The sequence below is a fragment of the Pelophylax lessonae genome (assembly GCF_965119305.1).
Source record: "Pelophylax lessonae genome assembly, chromosome: 6".
Taxonomy (NCBI): domain Eukaryota; kingdom Metazoa; phylum Chordata; class Amphibia; order Anura; family Ranidae; genus Pelophylax; species Pelophylax lessonae.
This window is the reverse complement of record NC_138773.1, coordinates 137,804,682-137,823,030: the sequence shown is the minus strand read 5'-3', so window position 1 is coordinate 137,823,030 and position 18,349 is coordinate 137,804,682. Positions and strand designations below refer to the sequence as shown.

Sequence of the window (18,349 nt, the reverse complement as noted above, 5' to 3'; positions counted from 1 at the left end):
AATCATTTGACAGTGTCAAATACATATACCAACATATGGGTTTTATTCCATTAGTCTATTTCACAACAGCTTCAAGCACACCACAAAAGGGAAATCAGGGCAAATTGACAAGTTCTCACCACCCCTCGCCCCCTGCTGGAGCATTTGGGGTTGCACAGTGCTCACCAAAAACGTACTTTAGTACATCACAGGACAGAGCCATATTCATAACATATGGTTATATAGGCCACCTATAGGTGAAAGACACCGGCAACCAATCAGAATTGATGACCCCCTATATAACCCCTCCCATACAAGTACCGCCTCAGTTTTTTTCGCCAGTGTCTAAAAGGTGAAGGTCGCTGTGGAGTGTTGCTCCACAAGTTGGTTATGTTTTGTCAGGTTATCGCTATATGAAATTTTAAATGATGAAATATATTTGCGATACATACATTGACCTCAGCCTGACACAACCTCTGTGCAGAAAAACTGGCCACACACACAATAGTGTTGACCAACCCTTAAACAGTGCAAATTAGGACAGGCTTGTGTAACTAGTCAGAGACAATTGGCCATACAAAAACGTCCCCATTTTTCAAGGTTTTATACAAAGAGATGTGATAACAGCTGGGAGCTTAAAGTTTGAAGAAGAACTTCATCAACAAAAAAGGGACAATGCAGTAGACTGTCCCCATTGTTCTAGGGTGAAACTATCTCTTCCTGAGACACCCAGTATTGACTCAGCTAAACAAATAAGCCTCTTCAAAAGAAATGGTGACTAAAATGTATAATATATGTAGGTATATATGTGTATGGGTATATATGTACATGTGCGTATATGAATATATCTGTGTGTGTGCGCGCGCATGTATCCAGTTATCACCATATATTGAATTTTGTTATATGTAGGGGATAATGCATCACAAGAATAATTCATCAATAGAGATGGCTCACCCACCAAATCATAATGTTCAATGACGCTATAAACTACAACTAGCATGATATATCCATATGAATTTCTTGTAATTAAAAAAAATATTGCACAAAGATTATGGAAAGATGAAATAAAGAGTTTTCCTACAGGAAATGAATACAGATACTAATAATGACACTACCAGCAGGAAACAATCTTGGAACAAAATATTGGAATGTTATAAAAGCAGAAATCACCAAATCCCCAAAAATATGATTCATATTATATGGTTTACAGCAAATCCCACATCACATTATAAAACAATCCCAATTGCAATGATGCGACTAACTGTTAACCAATGGGCAGGTGACAAATGACCAGTCACTGCCCACTTCTGAAAACCACCACTGAGGAGACAATCAATATTGGTTGGGGAGTGGTCATTTCAATCAATAGTTTCTGATCGTATAAATGAGGACCCCTGGAAAAAAGGGACTCTGGAAAAAAAAAAAAACCCTAAAGAACACACCTAAGGACACAGGAAAAGACTGCTGCCATTTTGACCATTGCCCATTGGCTGATCTCCTGCTGTGAGACGAACTACCATACTTTGAACATTTTTCCTTGGAAGGAGTGGTGAGAGATAGACTTAATAATTTTCCTTAACCCATTTGCTTCCAAGATAGTAGGAATTGTATGATACTGTCTGAAATTATATATATGGTCATTTACATTGGGTAGAGCAACTCTATATGTTAATTATTCTTTTTCCACTGAATCAATTGATTTTATGAATTTAAAGTGTTTGTCTAGAAATAAGGCTAACTTAGCAGATTATTGAATTTAAGTGTATTGGGTATAATAGGGTGTGGCTCTTTAAGATAGTTTCTTTCTTTCCTACGGCCGCGGAAAGTGAGAAACTGCCTTAAGAGTGGTCAGGCATTTTGTTTTTTTTAATATTTTAATTCACAGTTAATTTTACTTTCTATCGGGTTAGATCTAATTCTGTTTTTGGTTTCTAAAATTGATTCTAATTACATTGTATCTGTGCAACGTATTTTTGATATTGTGTGTGGAATATGAATCACCAGTAAATTTAGTTTGTATGTAAATATATAATTATACTCGTATTTTAAAAAATATTTATTGACTTAATTAGGAGATATTTATATATTGGTAAGAAATCACCATAAGCTCCTTTCTCTACGAGGACTAGGGAATCCAGAGCTTCTTCGGTTCCCGGGATTTTGCTCAGATGATCTTTGAGCTGCTCCACCCAAAAAGCGACATTTCTAGCAACGCATGTATTTGTGATGTTGGGCCCTTTGTTTTAGGGGTTTTTCCCTGGGATGAAGTGGTTGCTCTGTCCTGTCCCTTCATCGTGTTGATAGTTGATTGTAAACTCTGTAGTGTAGACATTTCTTTTTTTGAAGTCCATGAAATCTTTCGCTAAGGGTTAACTTTTTCGCATAACCGTTTGTCACTTTCCGGTGTCATTTTTGCACTGCATGTGCGACAATATTTCCTCTTTTTTTGGTTTTTCCGTGGCTTCCGCCATTTCCTGGCTTTTGGGCTAAGAGAAATCACAGAGCCCAGGGTAGCCGGTAGAGAGAGAGAGAGAGAGGATAGTGAGTGACAAAACAGAGGAAGGTGGGGGGAGGGGGGAAGAGAGAGAGAGAAAGTTAGCTACAACCCTTGAACATCTCTCCCCCCTTGCAAAAAAAAATAAAAAATATTTTTTTGCCCCCATATAAAGAGTGAGGGTAAGCCGTATGTTGGGCATCCCATTCACCCCCCCCTGCCTCCTTACCGTGAGAGACCTGGGGTTAAGTTCCGCAGTCTCTGGCAGTTTTGTCCGGTCCTCCGCATAAGACCGTCCTGGAGGGGGGGTCACTTCAAGGTCTGAAGTGATAACCGCGCTGCTGCTGTGTCTATGGTGACTTTTTATGTTTAAAATTTGCACCAGATTGCGATTGGGGCCCGCCCCTCGAAGGGCATCCCCTTGGTTATTTGCTGCATTTTGCCCATATCCAAGATGGCCGCTTGGCCACTTCCTGTGGTGGGGCCATCTTGCTGATGTCACTTGCTGTGTGACGCTCCTGCCGCATGGATGGAAATGTTTTCAGCGTGGTGACAGCAGCGCGATGGGGCAAAGCAAGAAAGGAACCCGTCCATTGGAGGGTGGTCAAACTACGTGCTACACCTGGTGCCATAGTGAGTACTCCTGGCTCGGTCTTCTCCCATTCCTACTTAGCCTAAAGCAGGGATGGGAGGCAAGAAATAGAGTTTCCTATATCCCTTGCAGCAGCCACTTACCTCTTCAGTGGGGGGTTTCGGTCCGATGCTGTGGTCTCTCCCCCTTTCCCCCCCTTCACCCCATAACCTGTGACTGACTGCCTTGTCAGCTGTATCGCAGGGGGGTGTGCAGGGGGTACCCAGGGACACCTGCCGTGGGTAAAAAGGACCTGTTTCCAGGCCAAAAATAACTGGGGAATTATCCCCTCTTGTGCCGGTGTTTGCAGGACGCAGGAAACACAAGAACTGAGGGGGCAGCCTAGGGCGGCCTGTTTTAAACTTTTGTGCTTGTGTTTCCTGCAGGAGGTGGAGCATATCTCTCATGTGACCGTCCTGGAGGTTGACTAGGGAAAAAAATGGAAAATCTTACCGTAAAATCCTTTTCTCTTAGCTCATTGACAGACGTAGTCCTCGGTGATTCAACACCCTCGGGTTATGCTGCCCTCTACAGGAGTAGGACTAGACAGGAAAAAAAAACAACGTTCTGGCCACACCCTAGGGGCAGTCCCAGAGGGTATATCCTCTCACTTCCTGCTCTAGCAAATCAGTTATGTCACAAAGCAGTGTTTAGAGAATTTAACCCAACCCAACTCAAAAACAGAGGGGCGGGTACTACGTCTGTCAATGAGCTAAGAGAAAAGGATTTTACGGTAAGATTTTACAAAAATCTATTTTTCTATATCGCTCATTGACAGACGTAGTCCTCGGTGATTCAACACCCTCGGGACGTCCCAAAGCAGTACCACAAATGAGGGGTGGGAAAATGGAAATCAAATCCAATCTAGAAGGCCCAACCGGTGCCAAGTAGAAGTTTACCATGCTCATCCTCAGTGATGAGACTCAACAGAAATTTTTCAACAGAAAAAAACCCTCGAGGTAGACCACCGGTCTCCTCAAATTGCGGCCTGCAAAACCTTGCGGCCAAATGAGGCATCCGCCGATGCCATCACATCAATCCTATAAAATTTTGTAAAGGTATGTACCGACAACCAGGTGGCCGCCTTACATACCTGGACCACTGACGCCTGATGGCGATAGGCCCAGGAAGTACTGAGCGCTCGAGTGAAGTGCGCCCTAACAGGAAACGGAGGATTCCGACCCTTAATAGAATAAGCCTGTACCACCGTCTGACTGATCCATCTAGATATGGTCGCGGCAGACACAGGCAATCCCCTTCAAGGGATATCCGTGATCACAAAAGTGAGTCCGTCTTACGAAAACCACTTTAGGAAGGAAGGATGGATTCGGAAGAAGAACCACCTTATCCCTATGAACCACCAGATCTGGGGAACGACAGGATAATGCGGCCAGTTCTGACACCCTGCGTACAGAAGTAATGGCCACCAAGAAGGCCACCTTCTGGGATAATGTAAGCAAGGGAATCTCCCTGATATCTTCAAAGAGAAGTTTCTGAAGAACCGACCACACTAAATTAAGATCCCAGGCGGTAAGGGTGCGCGCACTGGCGGAGCCAGCTGTCACACCCCCTGGATGAAATTCCGCACCAAGGAATGATTAGCCAAAGGTTTCTAAAAACGGAATTTTTGTAAAATCTTACCTGTAAAATTCCTTTCTCTGAGTCCTCCGACAGTCGCCGCCTCTTCATATTCGTCACATATGGGGTATTAGACTTTGCTCCGAAGGAGTAGCTAGGCAACAGAATATGTTAACATTAAAGCTTTTAACATATCCCACCCTCAAGGGGTGGTCCCCTCAGTCAATACCCTCCTACTTCCTGCAACCATATCTCAGTTTCAGTGGAATAGCAGTAGAGTATACAACCAAACCCCAAAAGAGGGGCGGGGGCGGCGACTGTCGGAGGACTCCGAGAAAGGAATTTTACAGGTAAGATTTTACAAAAATTCCGTTTTCTCTTACGTCCTCCGACAGTTGCCGCCTCTTCATATTCGTCACATGAAGGGACCCTAGGGAATTGCCGCACTAAGAACATTGCGGCCAAAGGAAGCATCCGCCGATGCCTGAACATCTACTTTGTAGAAGTTTGTGAAAGTGTGCACGGTCGACCAGGTCGCCGCCTTACACACCTGGGCTACAGAAGCCCCATGACGACAGGCCCAAGACGTACTCCGAGACCTAGTAGAGTGCGCCTTCACAGGCATAGGGGGAACCTTCCCCTGCATAGGCCTGTTCAATGGTCTGCCTGATCCATTAGGCGATGGTAGAGGCCGACGCCGCCATGCCCTTCCGAGGACCCTCTGGTAGAACAAACAAGGAATCAGTCTTTCGAAAAGACTCAGTCGATTTAAGGTAAACCCTTATCGCCCGAACAACATCCAAAGAATGTAGTCTCACCTCTTTCGGATGTTTAGGCTTCGCGCACAGCGAAGGCAAGACAATATCCTCATTAAGATGGAATTCCGAAACTCGCTTCGGAACAAAAGAAGGATTAGGTCGCAAGACCACCTTATCCAAATGAACAACCAGATACGGAGACTTGCAGGACAAAGCCGCCAGCTCCGACACTCTGCGAGCCGAAGTGATCGCAACCAAAAAGGCAACCTTTTTGGACAACATAGACAACGAGATCTCCCTGATCTGTTCAAAAGGAGCACGTTATAACACAGATAGAACGAGATTCAAGTCCCAAGGAGGCAAAGGATCCCTCCTAGGAGGAACCAGATGCCGCACTCCCTGAACAAAAGTGCCAACCAAGGAGTTGGAAGCCACGGGACGTTGAAACAGAGCGGCCAGCGCAGACACCTGACCCTTTATCGTAGCCAGCGCCAAATGCTGATCGACACCTGTTTGAAGGAAGGACAGCACTCGGGAAACCGAGTACATTCGGGGTGAAAACCCCCTGGACTCACACCAGGCAAAATAGGCCTTCCAAGTACGGTAGTAAACCTTCCCCGAGGAAGAATTCCTCGCGTTGATCAAGGTATGAACGACCTCCGGAGAGAGACCCTTCTCCTTCAGGACCTCGGTCTCAACAGCCAGGCCGTCAAAGCCAGCGACTGTAAAGCAGGATGGTATATCGGCCCTTGAGACAGGAGATCGTCTCGAAGAGGTAGACGCCACGGGGCGTCGACCGCCAGATTCACGAGGTCTGCGTACCAGGACCGGCGAGGCCAGTCCGGCGCCACTAGAATCACCGTGCTGCTTTCCGATTGTAACCTGCGAAGGAACCTGGACAGCAACTGAATCGGTGGAAACGCGTACATCAGCTTGTACTGATGCCACGGGGCCACTAACGCGTCCGACGCGTCTGCCCGAGGGTCGCGCGTCCTTGCCACGAACCTCCTCACCTTGTTGTTGAGACGAGACGCGAACAGGTCCACATCTGGAAGACCCCACTTCGCGCACAACATCTGGAAGACAGCCGGGTGGAGAGACCATTCCCCCTGATCCAGGGTCTGGCGACTCAGATAATCCGCCTGCCAGTTCTCCACCCCCGGAATGTGCACCGCCGTTATCGCCGGGACAGGAGTCTCGGCCCAAGTCAGAATGTCGGCCAATTCTCGAGCCGCTCGGGCACTCCTGGTGCCCCCTTGGTGGTTGATGTAGGCCACCGCCGTGGCATAGTCCGTCTGCACCCGAACCGGGCAGCCCTGCAGCCGGTCCGTCCAGCGATGAAGACAGAGATTTATCGCACGCAATTCCAGAATGTTGATCGGAAGGGAGGACTCCCCCTCCGACCAAGTTCCCTGGGCGGACAGAACGCCCAGAACACCACCCCAGCCCGACAGGCTGGCATCCGTGGTGATCACCGTCCACGAGATAGGACGAAACGACTTGCCCCCGGACACCATCGGGGACTGGAGCCACCACAGAAGGTCTCTTCTGGTGCGATGACTCAACGAGATTTGAAGATCCAGTGATTGAGGTAGCCCGTTCCACACGGACAGGATCTCCGCTTGGAGACCCCGCGTGTGAAACTGGGCGAAGGGAATCGCCTCGAAGGCCGAGACCATCAAACCCAGACATCTCATGCACGTCCGCAGAGACGAGAGCGGAACGTCCCTGAGGGACCTGACTTCCTCCTGAAGAGTCCTGAGTTTGTCTTCCGGCAGGAAGACCTTCGCCTGCACCGAGTCCAGGATCATTCCCAGGTAGGGAAGACGAACCGACGGACTCAGTGTCGACTTTGGAAAGTTTATCGTCCAACCAAACTCCTGTAGAGATTGCATCGTGACAGACCGGTCCTCCTCCAGACCCTGGCTGGTTGCAGACCGAACCAGAATGTCGTCCAGATACCCCAAGACAGAAATGCCCTGGGCTCTCAATAATGCCAGAATCGGTGCAAGCACCTTGGTGAAAACCCGCGGAGCCGAGGCGAGACCAAAAGGCAACGCCACTAACTGGTAGTGATCCTCCGCAATGGCGAATCGAAGGTACCGCTGGTGACCCTCGAAAATGGGGATGTGAAGATACGCATCCTTCAAATCGATGGAGGCCATGAATTCCCCCGGAACCAGGGCAGCCACCACCGACCGCAGGGATTCCATGCGGAACTTGCGAACCCGCACAGAGCGGTTCAGAGCCTTCAAGTCCAGAATTGGACGAACCTTGCCCTCCTTCCTGGGCACGGTGAACAGATTGGAATAAAACCCCCGAAATCTGTCCCGATGAGGCACCGGAACCACCACTCCCTGAGCCCTCAGGTCCCGCACCGCCAGGTGCAGGTCCCGTAAACACTCCGGAGACAGCTGAAGATTTGAGGGAAAAAATCTGCTCTCCGGCCGAGAGAGAAACTCGATCTTGTAACCAGATCGAACGATCTCCTGAACTCATCTGTCCCGGCCAACCAGGGTTGAAGAAAACCGAGCAAGCGTCCCCCACCCCAAAACTGGGTGAGGGCGCCCCTTCAGGCCGCACTGTTATGGGCTGCGGATCCGGACTGACCGGACTTCTGTTTCCCAGACCAGGGCTTCTTTTGAGAGCCTTGACCTTTGAATGGTTTGCCCTTGTAGTGCGACCGAAAGGCACGAAAGGACCCCTGAGGGGGCCGAAAATTAGCATGCTTCTTCCCAGAAGCCCCTTTAGCCTTGGGGAAATGGGGCAAGAGTGCTTTTACCTCCGGTGATCCCCTTAATATACACATCCAAGGACTCCCCAAAAAGGCGAGACCCATCATAAGGCAGATTGGCTAAGGTCTTACGTGAAGATTGGTCCACCGACCAACATTTCAACCAAACCAGGCGGCGAGACAACACCGCCACGCTGTGCACACGTGCAGCCAACGGGACTAAGTCCAAGTCCGCATCACACAGATACATGACACCCTGGTGGATTTGATCCACCATATCCAGGGTCGCCGGCGAGGCCGAATCGGCCACTAGGACGCGCCTAAGCATCTGCGTCCAACTTGCGACAGCCTGGGCCGCCATGAGAGAGGCAAACAGAGCCTTAAGCATAGAACCCGTAATAGAGTAAGTATGACGGGCAAGAGACTCCAATCTCCTATCCGTGGCATCACGGAACACCGGGGAATCCTCTGCAGGAATCGCAGTAGATTTGTTTAAAACCGCAATTGCGTGATCCACCGGGGGTGGCACACACCACCGTTCATCAGTGGAAGGTGAGAAAGGATAGCGCAGCTTGAACCTACTTGGCACAGCAAAAGGTTTGCGCAGATTGCGCCATTGTTCCTTAACAGCGCGCTGAAAATCATCATTGCAGGGAAAAACCTGCGGCGTCCTGCGTTTTCTCTGCGTCCCATAAGCCGCCAAGGCAGCGGGGGGACACACTTCATCCTGCAAACGCAGCGTTTGTTTTATGGAAGCAATCAAGTCATCCATGATTGCAAGCTCTTCAGGCGAGCCAGGGGGAGAATTATCAACCCCTTCAACTTCAGCCTCCACCTCGGACCCCACTAGATCCAGGGAGGAGCGGGACCCCGATAAGGAGACCCCCGCCATAACAGCCCCATCACCCTCAGACTCAGAGGAAAGAGAAACTCTGGGTCTCTTGGCAGATTGAGCAGCCACCAGCATCTGCACCTGAGCAGCAAGGCCAGCCACAATAGTGGCCAAATCCCCCCCTGGGGGGGAAACAGCGGTCCCCTGGCTATCCACCAAGGCGGTAGGAAATTTGCCCTCCTGAGAATCCATTGCCCCAATATCAAAATGCCGGATAATAAAGGGTTAACTGCCCCTTTAACAAGCGCGGCGAGCGCAGCCCACCGCACCACACACAAGCACAATGAGACCCCCACAGGGACAATAAAACTGACACAGGCAATGGATAAGAAGGATATAACCTGAGGAGACCCTCGCCGCTGCCTCGATCGGTGTACCCAGGAGAAGAGGAAGTGATGGGACCAGGGCGCTCTATCAAAGCCTATGGGAGGCTACAAGAAAATGGCCGTTATGCATGTAGAACATGCGGCCGGAGCGAGTGTAGGCAAAATGGCGCTGTTTGGCGCCGAAACCGCCGCTCCACAGTACAGTAATGCACACATATAAAAAAAAAACATGGCAGATCGCCGCAGCGCTCGCTGTATTGTGCCCAAACATGCCACAAAACATGCCCCACAGCACACAGCTTCTCACACTGACAAAGCTGACACAGTGTCACACAGCTCCCCCCCCCCCCCTTGCAGCCCACAGCATGCAGCCGAGAGATAGGGAGACAAACAGTGAGAACAGAGGCAGGTTACACAGTCCTTGACTGACACCCCCCCAGACAGACCCCCACATAGATACACTTACCTCACAATGGCGTGGGGGACCCGCACAGGCGAACAAGCCGCTGCACATGAGGCAGGGAGAGTCGCATACAAGACGCACAAAATGGGGGTTAAGAAACCGCACAGCGTCCAGTGAGGTAGCCACCTCACCAATCATCCCTGCACCGAACAGGGATGGGTCGTTCACTGTGCAAGGAGCGTTACCTGGCTGAACGCTCGATGGCAGGCTGGGAAGCCACTGACCCACGACCTGCGACCAGGGGGGATCAGCCCGAGACCCAGCCCGCATGATCCTCTTCATCAGAAGAACTAACTAATGCTGACAAAAAGAACAGCTAAGTAAAGGTAGAGAGAAAACTCAAACAAAAAATCAAAAAAGAAGAAAGTCTGGGGCACAAAGCCCCAGCACAGAGAGAGCCAGCCACTCCTGACAAACTAGACATTGAAACTGAGATATGGTTGCAGGAAGTAGGAGGGTATTGACTGAGGGGACCACCCCTTGAGGGTGGGATATGTTAAAAGCTTTAATGTTAACATATTCTGTTGCCTAGCTACTCCTTCGGAGCAAAGTCTAATACCCCATATGTGACGAATATGAAGAGGCGGCGACTGTCGGAGGACATAAGAGAAAAGAAGATTGCTAACGCCGAAAACCTGACCCTTAAATCGTGCTCAAGGATAGTTTCTGCTCAACCCATTGTTGCAGACAGACCAAGATTCGGATCACCGAATAGGTATGTGGGGGAAATCCAAGAGATTCACACCACGCAATATAAGACTTCCATGTGCTGGAAGTCGCTTTCCTTGCTTTAACGAAGCAGGAATAACTGAAGCTGACACTCCCTTGTCCTTCAGTACCTGGGTCTCAATGGCCAGGCCATTAAGCCAGTGACTGTAAAGCAAGATGGAAGATCGGTCCCTGAGACCGCAAATCCTCCCTGAGAGGAAGTCTCCAAGGAGCGTCCGCGACTAGCCTCACCAAGTCTGCGTACCAGGCTCGACGAGGTCAGTCCGGAATTTCCAGAAAAACTAATTCCCTCCACCTCTATCCTGCGAAGAAGTTCCCGCAGCAACTTGAGAGGATGGAAGGCATGCCGTAGCTGATACTGCCCCCACGGGACGATTAGCGTTTCTGCTGCGTCCGCTAGAGGATCGCGGTGCGAGCTACAAACCTCCGCACCTTCCTGTTGAGCCAAGGTGCCAACAGATCCACATCCGGGATGTCCCAATGAAGGGACAGCTAGTGAAAAACCTCTGGATGAAGAGGCCATATGCGATTGGATCCGAATCGGGCTGCTCTAGAGCTGCTCGATCCAGTAAATCAGACAAAATCTGATCGCTCTCAGTTCCGATACCCTGTTGGTAATACTATCGGAAGAAATGACTTCCCCTGGTTGAGCATCAGAGACTTCCTGGTCCGCTCGCTCAACCGGATCCGATTGTCCAGGGAATCGGAATTCTGATTCCATTAAAAAAGAATCTCCTTCAGAAGAATTCGGGTATAAGACTGGGTATACGGTACTGCCTCTAAGAAGGCCACCATCAGTCCCAGCCAATTGACGGACAGCAACATCCGAATCGTTGACTGAACCTTCTGGAGTTTCTCCGCAAGGAGAAACTCTTGCCCAGGATGTATCCAACCTTAGGCCCAGATAGTTCAGTCTCCTGGTGGGAACCAGGGATGATCTTTGGGAAAGCGAAAAAACGCTGATGTCCTGCGATGATGGGGATATAAGATAGGCCTCCTAAATGTCTATGGACGCCAGGAAATCCCCCTGATGCAGGGAGGCCACCACTGTACGGATGGACTATCTCTTCCCAAGTCCAGATTTGGACGCACCTTGCCCTCTTTCCTGGGCATTGTGAATAGGTTTGAATAGAAGGGAAGAATCGCACCGGTGGAAGTGATCGAAACTCGATCCTGTGTCCTCCAGAAACCGGTGAAGACAACCCCCCCACCCCAGAGATGGGTAGGGGCGCATCAGGCTATATTCTTCAGGCTTGGCTGAGCCGGACTCTTTGTTTAGCCGACCAGCGCCCTTTGAAACCCCTCTAAAGGGGCTTTGGAGGGTTTCGCCTTATCGCCCGCCCTCGCGGAACGAACAACTCTTATGAGCAGAAAAGGAAGGTCCTCGTTAGATACGAGGTCTTTTTATCCTAACAGTCTGTGGCAAGACAGCAGGTGGTACCGTCTATCCTATAAAGAGGAATTCCTCAAACGGATAGCACCTAGCCATGCGTTTGGAAATAACAGGGGTTTGTTTCAAAACGACCCCATTTGGGTAAAGGAAAACCCTTCGCCCTTTTGGTAGGCTAACAAGTAACAAAAAAGGAATCTCAGTCTCAGCTACCTCTGCCGGTGTAACCTCAAGACTAAAGGTTTCCCGGACGGACACAACTAATGCATCCACCACTCTTGTGCTAGGGCGGAGGCAGAAACGTGCTCCTCACTGCTGAGGAGATATTACCTGAGACAACAGCCCCCTAGCAGGGACCTGCAACTGCATTGTATCTGAAGTATCTGATAAACAATAGGGGTAGGCGGGGGTCGCTACTTGACCCCCGTCCCTGACAGGCCACCTCCACCCGGGATACCAAAGACTCCAAAACTGCCGATAATGCATTAAAAACAAGTGGGGTACTGGAGGGTCCTACGGCCACTTTGAGGGGATCAGGTGGGGATACCTATGCGGCAGGGTCAATGAATATACAAGACACTTGCCAGCGACAAAAAATGACAAAGTAAAAAACTTTTTTTTTTTTTTGTGTCCCCCAGTTCGCAACAGCGCCTCTCAGTGTTACCTGCCTTTTTGGACCCCACAGAGAGAGAGAGAGAGAGAGAGAGAGACCCCAAGGCTCATACCTGATGCACAGAAGTTTTCATCAGCTTGCTCAGTGCTGTCCTGTTACAGACAGGAAGTCTTTGGCCCTATTTCCTGGGTAAAGGAGGCGGCTCCGCCCCTTAACACGCCTCCCCCTGGCTCCACGAGGTGTTTGAGTCACCTCAAACATGGCCGCCCCCATGCTGGAGACACGAGGCTACACCAAAATGGCGGCCTCGTGCGATCTACCAGACAATGGCGGCGGCCTGCACAGAATAGCTGCATGTCTGCAGAAGGATCTCGGCCTCACAACCCTTCACCCTCATGGTGGTCAGCGTGGTCGGCGGTACCGGACCCTCGGGAGGCATCTGCTAGCTGGAGGAATGATCTGGGATGCAGTATACATGTATAGACATCGCCCTGTGGCTACTGACAGGTAGGATACCTTATACTATCACAGTAAAGTTTTAGTACTGCCACTGACTACAATCATTTTCACATCTTTACAATTAGATTGTCAGCTCCCAAACCAAGCCTCCTGGCTTCTTGTACACAAAAATCACACTCAATTAGGGGGATCTGTGACATGTTATAGGATAGAGGGGAACCCATCCTTACCATTACAGAGAGGGGCCCGCGTTCACCACAAGACCCGTCAGGGGGAAAGGGGGAACATACTACTCACCATACCGGAACCAGGCGGGCGCCAACTCCTGACAGTACCCCTCTCCACCGAGGTAAGAGGGCTGTTGACCAATACGGACGCGGTGACTCATGGTCTTTGGCGTTTCAGCGAGACGTTTAACTCGCAGGGTCAGTCCCCGTCCAGTGGGACTATGTCGCGGCCGACCCAGTGCGGAGCTATGGCCTGCACGCGCTCGTAGGCTGAACTGGGGTGACCACTGGATCTCAACATCCAGCCCGTCGCCCAGTTCAGCTTTCTTGCTTGAAGATCTCACAGGAACACTGGAGAAAAAAGCTGTCTAAAAAATCTTTTCTAAGAAAAAAATCCTGCCAGGACCGAAGATCCCAGCAAGGTATCTAGGTCCTTACTCCTAACTAGACAGAAAAAAACTGATTTGCTAGAGCAGGAAGTGAGAGGATATACCCTCTGGGACTGCCCCTAGGGTGTGGCCAGAACGTTTTCTTTCCTGTCTAGTCCTACTCCTGTAGAGGGCAGCATAACCCGAGGGTGTTGCATCACCGAGGACTACGTCTGTCAATGAGCGATAGAGAAATTACATCTTCTAGATTGTAAGCTCTAACGAGCAGGGCCCTCTAGTTCCTCCTGTTTTGAACTGTATTGTAACTGTATTGTCTTCCTTCACATTGTAAAGCGCTGCGCAAACTGTTGGCGCTATATAAATCCTGTATAATAATAATAATAATAATAATAATAATAATCTTTTGAAAATAAATCATATGAGAAAAAGAGAAAAGGCTGAGACTGTAGCCTCAGCACAGGGAAGCCTATCCACTCCTGAAGCTAGGCAGAAGACAAACTGAATTGGGATGGCTATTGCAGGGGGGTATTGGACTAGGAGGACAGCCCCCATGGGTGTGACTATGTCGATTTATTGTTCTTTTACAAGTCTTATGCCTAGAAACTCCTGTGGAGATGAAGTCAATACCCCATAAGTGAAGACTGTACGAGTGGGCGGCGACTGTCGGAGGACGTAAGAGAAAAAGATTATTCTCCCACTCTACAAGAGACTGGTCCGGCCACATCTGGAGTATGCTGTCCAGTTCTGTGCACCGGTCCTCAGGAATGATGTGCTGGAACTGGAGAAAGTCCAGAGAAGGGCAACAAAAATAATTCGGGGAATGGAGGACATCAGCTATGAGGAAATACTACAAGCACTGAATCTATTCTCTCTGGAGAAGAGACGATTGAGGGGGGATATGATATCAAAGTACAAATATTGTACTGGCAACCTTAGCATATGGAAAAACCTATTCAGAGAAAGGAAATACAATAAGACACGTGGCCACTCACTAAAACTAGAGGAAAGGAGGTTTAACCTTAAAATACGCAGGGGGTTCTTCACTGTGAGAGCAGTAAGGATGTGGAATTCTCTTCCGCAAACAGTCGTATCAGCAAAGAGCATTGATAGTTTCAAAAAACTATTAGATGGGCACCTTAAAGACCACAACATACAGGGGTATACAATGTACGGTTAACAGCAAAAACACACACACACACACACACACACACACACACACACACACACACACACACACACACATCATAGGTTGAACTGGATGGACTGATGTCTTTTTTCAACCTCACTAACTATGTAACTATGTAAGCTCCTCTTCCACCACAAAAAGGAGGAACCGCTGATGTCCCTCGCATATGGGAACAAGCAGGTACACACTGATAAAGATGGAAGCCATAAAATCCCCCCGATTTAGGGATGCTACCACCAACCAAATGGACTCCATTCGAAACCTCTGCACGCGCACCAAGAGGTTCAGAGCCTTGAGATTAAGGATTGGACGAACCTTGCCCTCCTTTCTGAACCGTGAACAAGTTTGAATAAAAACCTTGAGAACGTTCCTGTGGAGGAACCGGCACAATCAATCCTAGAGCCAGGAGATCCTGCACAGCCTCCCAGAGATTTTTCAAATGCTCCAGGGAGAGGTTTAGATTTGACTGAAAGAACCTGTCCCACGGCCGGGACCAAAATTCGATCTTGCACACAGAACAAATCAGTTTGCGAACCCCATTTGTCTTGAATGAGGAAGTCCAGGGTTCCTAAAAGAAGCGCAGACGCCCCCACCCCAGAAGCGGGCGAGGGCGACCCTTTAAGCCAAAGAGGACATGTCCATGGAATGGGGCTGACTAGTTTTGGGTTTGCCCCAGTGCTTCTTAGTCCCATCCAGACGCTCTGAGCGGCTTGACTTTTTCTTGCTCCCCGGAGGCATGAAAAAACACCTATGAGCAGTAAAGGAAGGTCCCCGCTTAGTACGGGGTGGTTTACTTTTGGAGAATTGACGAAGAAGAGTACTCTTCCCACCAGTTAGACCTTTGATCAACTCATCCAGTGAGTCGCCAAACAAACGCTCTCAGAAAAACGGAATTTTTGTAAAATCTTACCTGTAAAATTCCTTTCTCTGAGTCCTCCGACAGTCGCCGCCCCTTCATATTCATCACCAATGGGTTATGTCCTCTTATCCGTAGGAGTAGCTAGGCAATAGAATATGTTAGTACAAAAGACTTTTAACATATCCCCACCCCCAGGGGGTGGTCCCCTCAGTACATAACCCTCCACTTCCTGTAACCAAACCAGTTTCAGTGAAATAGCAGTAGAGAGTACATGAAAAACCCCAAAAGAGGGGCGGGGGCGGCGACTGTCGGAGGACTCAGAGAAAGGAATTTTACAGGTAAGATTTTACAAAAATTCCGTTTTCTCTTACGTCCTCCGACAGTCGCCGCCCCTTCATATTCATCACCAATGGGATGTCCCAAAGCAGTGTAAACATGAGGGGTGGGAAGAACGCAGCCGCGCCCAAGGCAACGCCGTCTCCCCATCAGAGAAAGGAACCTTACCAAAGGAAGGAAACCAGTTGGGCATAAGAACAAAACACTCGCTCAACAGGAGCAAGAAAACCCAGGGAAAAAACATAAGTCCCAAACAGTCAAAGAACCCGCAACAAGGGCTCTAGGGAACAGCCGCACTAAGAACCTTGCGGCCAAAGGAAGCATCAGCCGATGCCTGAACATCTACTCTGTAGAATTTTGTGAAAGTGTGAACGGTCGACCAAGTCGCCGCCTTACACACCTGGGCCACAGAGGCCCCATGACGACAGGCCCAAGACGTACTCAGAGACCTGGTAGAGTGCGCCTTCACAGGTACAGGGGGAACTTTCCCCTTCAAAGCGTAGGCCTGTTCAATGGTCTGTCTGATCCATTTGGCGATGGTAGAAGCCGACGCCGTCATGCCCTTCCAAGGACCTTCCGGAAGAACAAACAAGGCATCCGACTTGCGAAAAGACTCAGTCGACTTCAAGTAGACTCTAATCGCCCGGACAACATCCAAGGAGTGAAGCAGCACCTTCGTCGGATGCTTAGGCTTCGCGCAGAGCGAAGGCAGGACAATATCCTCATTGAGATGAAAGTCCGAAACCCTCTTTGGAAGAAAAGAAGGGTTAGGTCGCAAGACCACCTTGTCCAAATGCACAACCAGATACGGAGACTTGCAGGACAAGGCTGCCAGCTCCGACACTCGACGAGCCGAAGTGATAGCCACCAAAAAGGCGACCTTCTTGGATAACAAAGACAGCGAGATCTCCCTGATCCTTTCAAACGGAGCACGCTGCAATACAGACAGGACTAGATTCAAGTCCCAAGGGGGTAGAGGGTCCTTCCTAGGAGGGATCAGATGACGTACCCCCTGCACAAAAGTGCTAACCAAAGCGTTAGATGCCACAGGACGCTGAAACAGAACGGCCAAAGCGGACACCTGACCTTTGATCGTAGCCAGCGCCAAACGCTGTTCAACACCCGTCTGAAGGAAGGACAATACCCTAGACACTGAATAAGTGGTAGGAGAGAAACCCCTGGATTCGCACCAGGCAAAATACGCCTTCCAAGTACGGTAGTAAACCTTCCCCGAGGAAGACTTCCTCGCATTGATCAAGGTGTGAATGACCTCAGGTGAAAGACCCCTGTTCTTCAGGACCTCGGTTTCAACAGCCAGGCCGTCAAAGCCAGCGACTGTAAAGCAGGATGGAAGATCGGTCCTTGCGACAGAAGATCTTCTCGAAGAGGCAGACGCCACGGGACGTCGATTGCCAGATTTACGAGGTCTACGTACCAGGACCGGCGAGGCCAGTCCGGTGCCACAAGAATCACCGCAGTTGGTTCCGAGTGCAACCTGCGAAGGAACCTGGACAGCAATTGGAGCGGTGGAAACACATACATCAGTCGGTACTGATGCCACGGGGCAACCAACGCGTCCGACGCGTCTGCCCGAGGATCGCGCGTCCTTGCCACGAACCGTGGAACTTTGTTGTTCAGACGAGACGCGAACAGGTCTACCTCCGGAAGACCCCACTTCGCGCACAACATCTGGAAGACATCCGGGTGAAGGGACCATTCCCCCTGATCCAGGGTCTGGCGGCTCAGATAATCCGCCTGCCAATTTTCCACTCCCGGAATGTGAACTGCAGATATTGCCGGGACATGCGTCTCGGCCCAAGACAGAATCGCAGCCACCTCTCGAGCCGCCTGGGCACTCCTGGTGCCCCCTTGGTGATTGATGTAAGCCACCGCCGTGGCATTGTCCGTCTGCACCCTGACCGGACAGCCGTGGAGACTGTCCGTCCAAAGACGAAGACAGAGGAGTATCGCTCGCAGTTCCAGAACGTTGATCGGAAGGGAGGATTCCTCCTTCGACCACACACCCTGGGCGGACAGAACGCCCAGAACACCACCCCAGCCCGACAGGCTGGCGTCCGTGGTGATCACCGTCCACGAAAGGGGACGAAAAGACTTGCCCCCCGACACCGAGGGGGACCGAAGCCACCACAGAAGATCCCTTCTGGTCTGAGAACTCAAGGATATCTGAAGATCCAGAGAGTGCGGTCGCCCGTCCCACTTGGACAATATCTCCGCTTGGAGACCCCGAGTGTGAAACTGAGCGAAGGGAATCGCCTCGAAAGCCGAGACCATCAATCCCAGACACC

General features: G+C 50.0%; 1 protein-coding gene across 2 annotated transcripts in view; it reads right to left on the bottom strand.

The window, feature by feature from the left end:
- The window catches only part of GSPT1 (G1 to S phase transition 1), a 673,262-nt gene that overhangs the window by 556,532 nt on the left and 98,381 nt on the right, over positions 1-18,349 (bottom strand). The gene's annotated exons all lie outside the window — the stretch shown is intronic.